This window comes from Phacochoerus africanus, chromosome 10, assembly GCF_016906955.1.
Source record: "Phacochoerus africanus isolate WHEZ1 chromosome 10, ROS_Pafr_v1, whole genome shotgun sequence".
Lineage (NCBI taxonomy): Eukaryota > Metazoa > Chordata > Mammalia > Artiodactyla > Suidae > Phacochoerus > Phacochoerus africanus.
The window spans coordinates 20739837-20755575 of record NC_062553.1 but is presented as its reverse complement, the minus strand read 5'-3'; positions in this window follow the sequence as shown (position 1 = coordinate 20755575).

The following is a 15739-nucleotide window of genomic DNA, read 5'->3' as shown; positions in this document are numbered from 1 at the left end:
GTATCAGTCCTCTATAAAAGATACAGTAACTAGTGAGAACCAGGTGGAACAGGAGCGGCCAGATCTAAGTGCAGAGAAGGTACAGAGGCAAGAAAAGAAGAGGGAAGCAAACAACCCTAAGGAGAAGTGGAGCCTGTTACCAGTGGAAACAGAACCAGGAGAATGTTACCAGTCACAGAGGAGAGCACATGAGGAACCAAAGAACTAGTTGGAACCGGAAGGCATGTACATCAATTACAGCATAACTGCTTTTTGTGGATGCCGGTCACACACGTGGGGTGCTGACCTTGTGCAGGTACTCATATTTTCTACTGATCTCTCATTAAAAACATGAGGTGGTATATTATTATCTCTGTTTTACAAGTAAGGAGATTTATCTCAGCCAGGGCAAGTAACTTGTTAGTTAGTAGAAGCAGGGTCAAAGCCCGATCAATCTCCACAGCCCACATTTGGTTCCAGTACACTGTACCCACATATTTATATGGGCGTATACCAATATTTCAACATGTTGAAATGCATGTTTCAATATACAACTGTCCTCTGTGTTTTACTCTGCAACTCTTTGCAGCTCTTTGCAGCTATTACATTCTACCAGACTTGTTACCTTGAAACTTGCATTTTTCCCCCTTAATATTATCCTTCATGTCCTTTATCTGCTCCTTTTTGTATTTATATCATGTTCCATAGATTATCATAATGCAGAGGTCAGCAGACCACAGCCCACTGGCCAAATCAGGCCTGCCACCTGTTTCTATAAATAAAGCTTTATCGACACTCAGCTATTTTCAGCTTTGTATATTTTCTATGGCTCTTTTCCTGCTTTAATGACAGAGTTGAATAATTACCACAGATGTTGTATGACACTCAAGGGTAACATTGGTATCTTTTTTTTTTTAACTTTCTCTGATTACTAGAAAGACTGAATATCCTTTCTTATGTTTATTGTCCGTTACATCTTCTCATCTGTGAATTGCCTCTTCATTTGCTTTGCTCATTTTTGCACTATTGTTAGAAGTATAATGCAAGGTGAAGCATACTTTTTCTGCATACGACTGGAAATAGCTAGAATCTTGGCCCCAATTCTTATTAGCTGTGTGATATAGAGCATGGTACTTCTTTTTTTTTTTTTCTGTGCCTCAGTTTCTTAATCTATAAAATGAGATGATAATGTTGCCTCCATATATTATAAGAATTAAGAGAGAACTATCCTTGCTATTTATCACTTCTCTTTTTCTCTGTTTTTGCCCATCTCTCTAGTGAAACAGTAGGAGCTTTTGCAACTTCCCTCTCAAGATTTCCAAAACAGAACTTTTGAAGCCACTAAAAAGTGTGTTTTTGGCCTCCAGGTGAGGTCAGGGAAGCTCATAGCTAATGTGGGCAGAATATCCCGGAGATGTGATCCTGGGTGATGCAGGAACAAAAGTATCTTGTTTCATTTATCTACTCACAAACCTTTTCTACATCAATCCAGTAAACCATAAGTGAGTCTTGTTATAATACGCAAGGTTCTTGGAGGCCCTCAGGGATCACCTTCTTAACATTAGTTTCATTGTACAGACAATAGAAAACAGAACCCAAAATCCAATGAGCATATGAAATACCTTGACTGAAATAAATAATTGCCCTATGTTCCAGATTTCCAGCAACTTGGAAGAAATACTTGTTCCCTCTCATTGCTCTTATTATCTATGCCTTACATTAAACTTATGCCCTATCTCAGCTATTGAACTGTAAACAGCTTGAGGACAAAGCATTTGGTTATCTTTGTGTCCCTCACAGCAGAATATGTTACATGAAGTAGGTGCTCATTAAACCATATGTTTACCATGTGAATATTAACAGCAATATCAACTATCTCTCCTGGTTTGTTTCTTTATCCTAAAAACAAGGTTTTAAAAAAAGCAATTTTAGTTAATTTAGGGCTTCATGTCATTGGATTCTGATTAATTAAAGTCTTTACAGGTATTAATATCTCCATATTAGAAGTTCACTTTTCATGACGAAACATCAGAATTTAGAGAACCTGGAATTCCCTAGAGGGTCTTCATTTGGAATTTGAGCAGATTTAGTCTTGACTTTTCAGCACTTAAATTATCCAATAAAGCAGAAAACAATAATAATAATAATAATTAGAACTGACACATAGTAAGCACATTACATACATTATATCAGCTAATCTTCCCAAAATATTTTGAGATTGGCATTATTCTTATCATTTTATAAATAAGGAAATTAAAGCGCAAAGTGATTTACTTGCCTAGGATCACACAGCTAGGATATGACACACTAGGATTTAGCCCCATGCAGTACAGCTCCAGAACCAACACATACCTCTCTATATTGCAATAGTCACATTGCCAGTAGAGTCTCAGAAACAAATTACCATCAGGAGAAGAGACTTGACCTCTTAAAGCACCAGTGCTAGTATCAGAGGACCTGAGCTTGATCTCTGGATCCATAATGACCTATGGGCAAAACTTCAAGCCAACAGCCAACACCTTTCCTGGACTTCAGTTTTCTTCAGCTATAAACAGGAATAATGACATCAGCCTGAAGTCTACATCATGGTTATCTAAAGTAGAATGAGGTCCTGTATATAACAAACACTTTCTAAACTATAAAGCAAATGGTCATGTCAATGAGCTCAGAGGCAACAGAATCTCTTAGTTTATGTTTAGAGAAGAGGGTGATATACCGGTTTACTAGGACTGCCATAACAAAATACTACAGATTGTGTGGCTTAAACATCAGAAATTTATTTTCCCACAGTTCTGCAGGCTGTAAAGTCCAAGATCAAAGTGTTGGAAAGTTTGGTTTTCCCTCCTTGGCTTCCAGATGGCCTCCAGCTCACTGTGTTCACATAAGGTTTTTCTACTGTATGCATACATCCTTGGCTTCTCTTTTTGCATCCAAATTTCTTTTTCTTATAAGGATGCTAGTCACACCACAGGCCACCATAACTGAATCACATTTTTTAAATACCCCATCTTCAACTACAGTCACATTCTGAAGTACTTGGGTTTAGAACTTCAACATATGAATTTACATGAGGGGCACATTTCAGCCTGCAGCAAAGTAGACCACTTTAAAGGCAAGTGTAAGTGGGACTCATTGACCCACAAAAGTGGGTACAAGTTGATGATGGAGAGATGTTCCAAGGATTAACATCCCAATTTCTAAACAACCCAGATTATCCAGCCCATCAGGATACTTAAAGCTGAGTCATAGAGCCAATTATCTCAATTATCCTCATTTTACTGCAGTGATAGTTCAGGGACTATGAGTAGTATTATAAAAGAAGATTCATTGTAATGGAAAATCTCACCAAAAAAAAAGGTCTAAAAATAATTTTAAGTATGTTGCCAACCCTACAGGTTATTAAACATCTTTAGACTAGAACTGACAAAGAAAGCACTTCTAAAATTAGAGAACTCTATATCCTGTACAGTGGGAGGTAGAAAAGGAGGAATTTATCTCTAGCTATGTCTGATGATGGGATTCTGTGGTTAACTTATGCTTTCCTAGTCCCATACCTTTGCTTAGGCTCCATGCTCTGTTGAAGTCCTCTTTCCTTGACCCATTAAAAATGCTGAACCTAAATTTCTCCTTCACCATGAAGCATCCCCTGATCACCTACAGCAGGAAAAATCTCTCTCCTCTGAAAGTCACTCTGTTTTCTTGTATTTTTCAAAATGACATAGCAGTAAAGACTAAGCTCTTATTATAAAAAGACCCAGAAACACTGTGGCTTGAATAAGATGAAAATGTATGACTTCCCATTAAGCTTCCTGAAATGAGCAATCCAGTTTGATCCCCATCATTTGGAAACCCAAACTCCTCCTGTCTTCTGGTTTTACCCTCTTTTTGATCATTGCCTTTATCCACATAATTGAAGTTGAGTCACAGACACCTCCATAAAAGAGCTCAGAGGAAAGGGAAATAGCAGGAATCCAGGGTCAATGAAGTTCTTTTAAGCAAGAAAGATTAAATTTGAATACATCACTTCTGATCATATTTCACTAGTAAAAATTGTCTCATGGCCACACGCAACTGCATAGAAAGATGGTGTACTAGTTAGGGTTCTCTAGAGAAACAGAATCAAGTAGAGAGAGAAGGGCAGGGTATTCATCACAGGAATTGTCTCCTGCAATTATGGAGGCTGATAAGTCTTCTGCAAACTGGAGAACCAAATAAGCCAGTGGTATAATTCAGTTCAAGTTCAAAGTCCCAAGAACCAGAGAGTCAGTGCTCAAGAGTAGGGGAAGATGAATGTTTCAGCTCAAGCAAAAGGAGGAAATGCACCCTTCCTCTGCCTTTTGTTGTATTCAAGCCCTCAATAAATTGGATGAGGGCCACCTGCACTGATGAAAGCAATCTTTCTTCAGTCTATACCTACTCAAATGCTGGTCTCTTCTGGAAATACCTTCTCAAACACCCAAAATAATGTTTACCATCAGTTTTAATATCCCTTAGCTGTTAAGCTGACACATAAAATTAACCATCACAAGCTGGGAAATGTAGTTTCTCACCAGAAGAAAGGGTTAACAGGACTTTTGGGTAACTAGTTGTCACCACTCCAAATGCTTACAACACTTCCAAAAGGCCTTTTATTGGAGTTCCTTGTGTAGGTGTTTTATCTCCGCAACTCCTTGTAAACTCCCCAGAGCCTGGGTTGATGGAGCTTCTGGGATTGGATGTTTTGTACCACCAAGCTCCATGCCCCACACTTAAAATTTCAATTAAAAAGAGCTGAATAAGTGAAATATTCCTCTCATTTACATAGAGAGTATGTACTCTGTCCCATCTTTCTTCTTATAACAGCTCAATTATAATTAACCTCTTATAAAGGTATCTTTTAATTAATTAACTAATTAATTTTTTCTTTTTAGGTCCATACCTATGCCACATAGAAGTTCCCACTGGATCTTTAATCCACTGAGCGAGGCCAGGGATCGAACTCGCATCCTCATGGACACTATGTCAGGTTCTTAAACTGCTGAGCCACAGTAGTAAATCTTGTATCTTTTTAATATTCTTTTCTCCTTGTGTGGACCATATCCCATGTGATACTATAAATATCATGAGAATGGGGACCAGGTCTGCTGTGTATTCTCATATGGGAAGTACATTGAGAACACTTGCTAGATAATGAATGAGTGTATTTGTCGAACAGTGGTGCTGGATTCTTAAGAAATGTAGAGAGGAGGGTAATATTGAGGAGTGTGGTAGAGACATGCATTTTCTTTCCTCCTGGACACACAGCCAGACTTGCTGGTGATGAGTGTGGTCTTGAGGATGGGTTCTGGCCAATGCAATGCGGTGTATAAGTAAAAGTGAGGTCCACCACTTCCAGCCCCAGGCTGCTGACACCTCCAGTGCCCTCCTCCACCCACGCATCTGCTGCCTGCTGACCAGAAACAAGAGAAGACACTGAGGTCGCAGGGATGATGGAGCCACCATATGAAGGATAAAGATTCCTGAATTGCTCTATGAAGAACTGACAGCCAAGGACCTGAAACAAATGGGAAACAAATTTCCACTGTCTTGACCCATTGATGCTTTGGGTACTTTTGTTAAAGCTTTTCACCTATCTTGACTAATACAGGAAGAAAATCCAACATAAAGCTGTCCAGTAATTTTTCATCTTTTCAGCAAGATATTCAACTTCTTTCTTCATTTCCAGACATGAAATTTACCCTTAGAAATACTTTACTTGGCAGAGTCAATGGCTGTAGTTGGGACAAGTCTTTCTCCCAGGTGGAACATAGACAAAGAAAAAGAAGGATTCTCTGTCCAGGATTGTGTCACTCACCAAAATGCCTGACATTCTCACATGTGAAAGTTCATTATTTTTAGATTTTAGAATCTGATTTTTAAAACAGTTTTATTGCGGTCAATGGACATACCACATATCCATATAAATTTAAAGTTTTTACACATGTAGAAATCTGTTACAGTAAATAAATGCATCATCCCGAACAGTTTCTTTCCTCCTTTTCTTCCCCATCCTCTCCTCATGGCACCCGCATTCCCAGCTGATTAGCTTTTGGCCACTATGCACTGAGTTGTACTCCCTAGATTTTTATGTAACACAATAATATTATTCAACAACATGATATTTACTGTTTTCTTTCTGGCTTCTGTTATTCACCATTAGTATTTTGTTATTCTTTCATATGGTAGAGTGTATCTATAGTCTCTCCTGAGTAGTACTCTATTGCAGGTGTTTATCCATCACCTGTGGATGGACATACGGGTTGTTCTCAGTTTGGAGCTGTAACAAAACTATTATGAGCATTGGTGTATACATCTTAGTATGGACACATGTTTTTATTTCTCTTGGGTAAATACCAAAGAATGTAAGGGATGGGTCATAGGGTAGGTATACACTTAACTTTTAAAGAAAGTGCCAAAGGAAATATACCTCTTTGCATTCCCACCAGCAATGTATGATAGTTCCATTTCCACTATATCCTCATCCTTGCATCATATAGTCAGTCTTTTTCATTTTAACCTTCTGTGGTATCTCATTGGCCTGGAGCAAAATTCCCAGAAGCTACTTTTAAAGTGTCACTTAGACTTTGTGAAAAGAACATGGACATTAACGGTAGAACTGGCTCCATGTCTTCACAATACCATTTTGTAGGTACAACTCTGTCAAACAAGGAAGACATTTTAGGGGACAGCAGCTGCAAAGGCTTAGAGGTATCAGAGAGCCCGTGGGGCCAATGGCAGCTATTCAGTAATGCTAGACTTCAGAATGAGAAGTACAGACTGGCAATTGATAACTGCAAAAGCAAGCAGCAGCCAGTCCATGAAGGGTAAGGCATGCCATCTAAAGAACTTAAGTTTCTGATCTTGAAAGGGGAGCTCCATGACAGTGGGGCATGCTATAATCAGATTCATGAATTAGAACTGGCAGCTCTGTAAGGAACAAGCTGGAGGCGAGCTGAGCCTAGAGGGGGAGAGTCCCCTGAGATGCTGAGGACCTGATCCAGGACAGCAGCAGCAGGAGAGAGGTTGCAAACCAAGATACCAAGAAAAGAAGCAGCCAGATTTGGGGAGGATTTCCTGGATTGTAGGTGACTTGCAGGCTTTTGCTTTGGGCAGATAGATAAGCAGGGAGGCTCTTCACAAAATAAGGAACAAAAGTTGGAAAGCAGGTTTGTAAAGGAAGATGATAAATTCACTCCAGGATCCTGAGATTAAGATAACTCTGAATACAAAAATGGAGGCATTTGGAAGTCAATGTTTGCCTCTATTCAAAACAAATGTCTAAGTGCCAGGTACTGTGGGGAGATAGCATAATATAGGGGTGGAAATGTGACTAGTCTAGGACCTTGACATCTTGGTTTCAACACTAATCAGTCAACCAGTCAGTTAGTTAATTAGTTTTCATTTATCTTGGATAGGTCCTTTAAATTCTTATTCACCTGTAAAACTGAGGTGATAATAACAATCTTGGCCATTTGCAATATAGTAAAGAGCAGTATTGTATGAGATATAAAATGATTGTTCAAAGTAAAAAGTGTTAACCATACAAGAGACTTATAGAGTTCTGGAGACACAGAAGGGTATTGACTTCCAGGTGGCTCTGACCTCACATTGCCATTTATGACTATTTATGCCCAGACCATTTACAGTCACAAGTAAGGGGAGGGTCTTGAAGGAATGAGCCATAAAGGCATTTTGATGAGGCAGAGAGAAGGCCAGGTCACAACCTTCCACTTGTGGTTCAGGCAGCAGGAGGGCTGGAAAAATTTATACTACTCCTCCCAGAGGCCAGTAGTAGGGGATGTGCAAAGGTCCTGAGCATATAAAGCTGCTCAGGACCACTATCTCTAGATGACTTCGCAGGACAGCAGAAAATGCTTGGACATTCATAGGCTGTTCCCCAGCCATGAAGGGAATAGCTCATAGCTTCTCAATTGTTCGATGAAAATAACAATTCTCTAGAAATCGAAAGACTAGAAAATCAATCCCAACAGTACTACATAATAACTACGTGACCTCGGATAAGTCACTTACCACCTCTGACCTTCTTTTGTAAAAGAGGGGCTTAAATCTCCACCCATCCTGCCATCGCTGACAATGAATGTCTTTATGAAGTCGTACTGGACACATTGGCGCTCCTTTCCTTTGCTGATACATCTAATCAGTTTATTCAGCAAGATTAAAGAACGTAATAAATATTCAAGCAAGGTGCTCTTTGGACTGGGACACAGTTTAACAAGGCTAATCTGCTGCGTGGCAGTCAAAGTCTTCATGGGCTTCACATATTTATGAAGACGTCCTTATCATCCAGTGCCTGGGTCAATTGTAAACTCAAATTTGCATTGGTGACTTCATTTAGTCATCTCCCTGCCACCAGTCTGTTAGCTGAATCTTCAGCACATAACAGAGGTCAGCCATGCAGAGGAAAAGTAAATCTTTCCCACACATTTTGAGGATCTAAATACAATTTAAGGACTACTACAAAGTGGTCCAAGCTGTCAGTTTACAGATCTGGATTTTCTGAGGGTAGATTTACCGTCCTGGTCTTGGCTAATTTTGATAACATCCCCAGTTCAGGACCCTGGATAGGTACATGGAAAATTCTGAGAATTTATCTGGTGGATTGAAGAAAGCTGCCTTCCAACTTAAATAGGGCAGAATATCTTTGCAGGCATCACGGTGGAAAACTACCTTAGTGAAAATATGCATGCTCTGCAAAGGAGAGGTTGCTCTTTTCCAGAGAAGTCATCATGGGGTAGGGGGTGGGGGGAATGTGCTCATGCTACGCTCACCAGTATCTATTACTGTAAAATGCCAGAAGCAATTATGATGTCATGTGTTGCCTAAAATTGGAGCAGTGAGACAGCTTGCAATGCAGTCAGAACTAATAAACCAAATAAAATCTGCAGAGTTTTACTGCATCATATTGTTTCTTCACACAATTATAAGCAGCAAGAAAGGCATCTGCCACATTATAGTCGACTTATTCCTTCTTTATGTTCTCTCTTCTTCCCTTCCTTTGTTGAAAAGAAAGTATATGAGGTTGAATTGGTTGGGGATAAATCTCAACTGTTATAGCAGGAAAAAGAGGTGCCGTTATTAAGAAAAACATCTTCCTGAATAGCTCTGATGTAACTTACTGTTGCAATCCTTGAAAATAGCCTCCTGATTAAAATGTGTTTTCCTGTTTTGTACTTGCTTTAGCATCAGACGTCTGAGAAAGGAACAAAGATCTTCCCACCTTAAATGGGAAAAAGAAAATAAGAGATGCCTGCCTCTCAGGATCCTACTAATAAATTCTACTGAAAAAGGACCAGCGTTAGGGGCTAATTTCCAAGGTATTTCCTTAATCAGATTCATAAAGCCAAACATACGCTTCTTTAATTTCCTCTGGATCTGACAGCATTAAGATGAGAAAAGTCAAGAGCTTATTTTTTCATTTTCTGTGTGATAAAAACATTTCTACTTTCCATATGATTTTCAGATGAGATCAATTGTTTAATTTCTCTCAAAAGCTAACAGCAGGAGAACCTCAAGGAAGACTTAGGGACACCAAGAACCACCTATCCAGGCCAGCCAGATAGACAGACAAGAGACTTCTTTAGAGCCTAACAGAGGAATATATTCAGAAAATGTTTATTGTTGTTGTTTTGTGTTTGCATTATCTTCCATCACAAGCTGTAAAATCCTTCACATCTCACTGATTAAAGAAAAGAATATACCCCATCTTTTCAATTGGGTCCAAACAACCTTTGTAGGTCACTTATTTCTACAAACTTCAGGCTTCTTGCCTTTATATCTATCTCCCACCAGCCCTACATATCATAAAAAAAAAATCTTTATGCAAGAAGCAAACATCACATTAATTATGTGAACCGCATCTGCACATGGATGGTGGGAGCTCTCAGACCACATCTGTTGAATGCCACGGCCAAAAACACCCAACTCCACAGGGATGTTGTCTGCTATGCCCTTTTGGTCGTCATTAGATTGATTTTCATGTTCTGGCTAAACAAATAGTTAGCAATGCTGAGCAATGTTCCTTGCTTTGCACTGAAGACCCAATTAGCAAACACTGTCAATGAACAGGTCGAGAGTTGAGGTTCGGACAGACTCCTCAAGGCCAGACCTCTCTGTTTGAACAGCTTTCCGCTGACCTTTGTCCTCATCACAAGCGATCACCTGTGAAATGTGTCACCAAGCTCCATGTGCAAAGCCAGAGAGGAAATAAATAGCAATTTATCCAAATGTCACGTGTCACTGCACAGACAAATCAAAGAGCTCCGGAAAGATCATTACTGATAAAGAATGAACCACTGGCACAGAAATGTAAAGTTGTGGGTCAGGAAAGGCTCTAACCTACCAAAGGTGAATAACTCCATGGTGAATATTTAGAGCTGGCTTAGGTTAAGAGCAATTTAAACCGGGTGTTACTTTTAACTCATGATAGTCCAGCTCTGTGAGTCTGGATATGCTGGTGATCCCCTGCTACTAAGTGATGGAGACACTGTGTCATTGGCTACACTTCAGCCTGCCACTATAAATTCTCATCAGGTTTACAGCTCACTGAGCCTTCTTGGCAGAGTTACAGGCTAGTAACATGTCGAGAATGGCAATCTGGCTAGCTGTCTTACCCACCACACATCTTACAGATTATAGTCTTCAAGACACTAAGGGACTATAATACCTGGATAATAAATCCACCAGGGGTCAGAGCTACAGGGATCGTGTTAGACATCTGAGCCATAAAACACATCTGTGCTGATAGAACTTGTCTATTTGTCTCCTGTGAGGTGCTGTTGCCCAGCAGACCCATGTCTATAGATACTGCCCCACAAGGAGAACCAATTAACCACCAGTCCCTCCATCTCATTCCTCTGTAAGATGACAGCAGGGTAGATCTGGGGTCCTCTGTCACAACTGGTGACCCTGGAGTCATCCGCTGGCTGACACTGCATTGCCCACTTGATGACGGGAACAGGAGATTCCCAAACATCAAGGAGTCCATCTTCTTGGTGTCTTCACAGCCACCAGACTTATTAAACTGACTCATCTTAGGCCAGAACAGAGAGGTGGTGATTAGAATGATGGAGTGAGTGCCACCTGTGGACAACACTCTCGTAAAAGGCAAATATTTTCCAAGAGCTGGGCTCACTCAACTGGGAGCACTCATGACTGGTTTCATGCATTGCAAATGAAAAAAAATGAAACAAACCCGGCAAAGCTAACTATCTCCCTTGATTTCATAACACTCACATTCTAGTGAGGTAGGCAAGCCATAGATGATGCCTGACACCACAAGCAACTACTGGGCAAGACAGTCCCTAGGGCTGATCTCAAATTCCAATAGCTATTGATTTCAACTATTTAATATTCTCTCTTTTTTTTTTTGTCTTTTTAGGACTGCACCCATGGCATGTGGAAGTTCCCAGGCTAGCAGTTGAATCTGAGCTGTAGCTCCTGGCCTACGCCGCAGCCACAGCAACACAGGATCTGAGCCATATCTGCAACCTATATCACAACTCATGGCAATGCCAGATCCTTAACCCACTGAGTTAGGGCAGGGATTGAACTGCAATCCTCATGGATACTAGTTGTGTTCATTACCACTGAGCCATGATGGGAACTCCTTGTTAATATTCTTTTAACTGCTCTTCTTCCCCTCTCTCAGTCTCAGTAGTTTAGAATCACCAGACCTCTATCACTTTCCTCCAGTGCTGATAAACTGAGTGAAATGAGCCAAATGACATTATCTGAAACCTGAGGCAAAGTGAGGCAAAGGCCAAGACCTTGTCACACAATGCTCTAGTAATTTAGTTATTAACTTGCTTAACAACTAACTTGGTTTAATGACTTAGAGTACATTTGGTTTATTAAGTCCACCACAGAGACTCCATATTTTCAAGAACACGATGCTATAAAAATACTGGAGAACAATCCTGAAATCAAAGCAAAATTTACATCCTACTTTTTCAACCACATCATATCTGCCTGCTTCCATTTTTGCCTATTGATCCTGCTCCCCAAGCCCATTCCCACTGCTTGGTCAGTGGACACACTGGGTCTAACCTGTTCCTTTGCACTAAGTGATGGTGAAGCATGCATCTTCCCTTCTGGTGCTTTTTTGGTGCTGCCTAGAGAGCAGATTCATCTTTGTACTATGCAAAGAGAAAGCAATGATTGGAGTCTACTCTAAGGTAAGTTTAGAATGCCTTTTGAACCCAAGTATCCCTCTGTCTCTAATTCCATCATTAGAGATCTATTGGTTGAGTCTTGAAGAACTTGTTGTTTTTGTTCACCAAAATAACTCAGTTAAAAATAAATACCCAGTGGGAATTTAAATCTCAATTCATGTATCAGGAGAGGGTTCCCTTACCATCTTGTTCCATCTAAGCATGAAGCTTGGACTTCTCTTTCCATAGCATCTCTGCCTCTCTGGGCATAATGGCTGTATTTTATATTTTGGAACTCTTATGTACGTCTTAGAGCACAGACAAAGGTGAATGCCCCCGCCCCCCAGAGTAATTAGATGGCCTCAGTGAGGTCTCATAATAGGTGTGTTCCCTCTAGACAATCCATGAGCTTCCTACAGGCAATCCTCCATGAAAAATCCACATCTCACAAAGGCAATGAGACTAATGGCCCCATTAGTATGGCTTCTCTGCCATTCTAAAAATTGTACCTTATACATTGTCTGCCAGAGACTTGTTGTAGGGCAACCTGTGGACACCAAAATCTGCAGATGCTCAAGTCCTTATATAAAATGGCTTTGTATTTGCATATAACCTACTCACATCCTCCCAAATACTTTAAATCATCTAGATTACTTATTAAACCTAATACAATGTAAATGCTAGGTAAATGGTGGTGAATGCAGTATAAATGCTATATAAATAGTTGCCAGCATGCAGCAAATTCAAGTTTTGCTTTTTGGAACTTTCCAGAATTTTCTTCTGGATAATTTTAATCTGAGATTGGTTGATCTGCAGATACAGAACCCATGGATATGGATGGCAGATCATACTTTCCACCAGCGACAAGTTGTCTGCTCATGATTGCTGGGCTTCCAGGGTACTCCCTTGTGTTCTACTGGACTGGTCCTATTGCTTATCCCATACCACTTCGTCACTTGGTTTATACCACTTTTCCCCATTAACCCATCTCCCTCCTACTTACCCTCCACTAAAGTCACCATTCTCCCTGTTCTTCTTCTCTTTCATGCAGGGACCTACCTTTAGCATGGTGGGGAGAGGAGCAGCCTGACTCTTAGTTCTTATTCTATTCAGTTTTCTGATTATAGTTCTGGTTTCTTAGGACCCACTTTCAAGGTCAGAAAATCAAACTTGACTGCTTCTTGTGGTTCCTAAAAGCAATGTGGACATCTCTGATTAACTAGGTGAGGTGAGGAAGAGGGGGTGGGGTGATCATATAAAGAAAATAAGGATAAAAGAAATACAGACATTAATACTTCAAAATATTACCTAGCTTCACCAAATTTTGCATTTAACACTTGAAGAAAATCAAAGGAATATGAAGTGACTATGCTAGATACTCAAATGCCTGCTTCCTCATAGAATTGTCCAAATGTTAAATAATGTATGTACAGTGTTTAATTCAGTACCTGACACATAGTAAGAGCCTAATAGATGTTAGCTATGTTATTATTATCAAGAAGGAAGGAACTGAGTCAAAAGTAGCCTGGGAGAGGATAAAAAACAGGGGGACACATCCACCACTGCTCAACTTAATAAGGGCCAACAAGACCAGCCTGCCATCTTGATTTCTCTTCCCTCCCTGATTCTTCTTTGACACAGTTTTTCTCTCATGGCAGCTAGGAAGCTTTGTCCTACTCACCTGCCACAAATTATTTGACCCTAAGAAAGCCCACTTATCAGCACTCAAACTCTGTGTTAATTTTTGACCTATTCTTTGGAAATTTCCAGCAAAGATTCTGCTGTACCTGTAATTATATAAAAACGCTCTTGAAAAAATTCTCATCGACCTGATATTGTGGCAGATAAGGCTCTTTCAGAGTGGCACTATTAGGTTTCCATGGACAGGATGCTGTGTGAAGTGGTCCTCTCTAAGCTACAATCGAGACCCTCTGACAACAAGTAAATACTACAAAACGATTCATTAGAACCTGAATACCACACACCATCACCACGGGGAAAGCCAGGTTAAAATCATAAATGTCAAGACATAATTAGCTTAAAGGTCAGGTTTAATTACAGTTGTTGAAACTGAAATAGACTAATTATTGAAGCCATGTTGGAAAATTATCTTAATGGTTTAAAATATTTTGTTGCTGCCTTTATTTCTATAGAAGGATGGTTCTTGTTTGCTTGATGAAAAAAATGGTGATGGGCATTTGCTTTCCTGGGTGGATGAAAGCAGAGAACAAAACAGATGATGAGGCTGATAAAAAAAAAAGCTCACAACTCCAAACAGCTCCACAAAACACTTGCTCCATGTTCTTGTATTATTAATCATTTTCTTATAATCGGTGCTTTAGATATAATTTTAATGAAGCTTCAAGGAAAACTCAATGCATTACATTGTAACAACCAAAGAAGCATATTTATCACTGGGTTCGTAGGTTTAATGGTAAAACAAATCAATAAATAAACAACTGCTGAGGAAATAACTCAATAACTGTAAAAAGTTACCTTAGGATTGCTAAGATTTCTACCGGGAATATTTATTGACTCGCCTAAGAATTTTTGTTGGGTTTTTTTAATCATCTTTTTCCTTTGGGTTTCCAAGATGAGAACGTTTGAACAATATTTCATTTAATTTTATTTTGTTTTGTCTCCTGTTTTGTTTAAAAAAAAAAAGGGATAATACCTTTCAAAGTTTGGCTTTGTTTGAAAAAGTAAATAAAAGGAAAAAAACTCCTTGAGAAATATAAGAGATAACTAACCCCGAGTTACCAGAAGCTCCTCCTCATTGGTTAAAAAAAAGTCCTTTGGAAGATTTGGGCTGAATACTGATGTATCCCTGTTGGGAAAAAGGAAGTTTTATGGAGTGTAGTTCTCATATGGAGATTAGCCCTCCTGAAGAGAACTAAAACATCAATTTCCCAAAGGGGGAAAAAATTGTTCAAATGAGGCAAGAATCTCCAGAATGTGTTTTGTCAAAGTGGAGAACAAAAGGCTAAGGAAACAGTGTTTTACTCTCTGAAAGACACATTGAGGGAGACAGTTTTAGTTAAGAGAGGAGAAACTGCATGACATCAAAGCATTTAAAATAGCTCTGAAGAACCCACTTGTGACAAAGCAAGAGCTGAATTGCCAGTGAGCCACAGACAATGCCAGGAGAGTCTGCTCTCTGCTCTAGTTCAATAATGGAAAAAGAAAATGACATTTAATTAAGAGTGCCTGCCTTCCAGGTACTTATGACATTGAAATCGGTGTGGACATAAGGCATTAAAGCTGACATCAACATAGTTCACCAAAGAAGTCATTTACTTAAGATTTATAACCGACTGTAAGAGAAAAGTGAAAATTTATGAAAGGTTTCCATCTGGCAGGCTATATCATTAGTATTCACACCGATAGCAGCAATGATTTAAATTTCATAATCTAAGTGAAGACATGCATCAAAAAAATTCTTCTAAAATATGTCTAATAGTGCTAACTGACTGCTTTATTAGAGTCAGCCTGTGGAAAAAATGTCAGATATCAATGAAGAAGTCATCAAATGTTAATTTCAGTCTATTCAACTAATATTCATAATAAAGTGG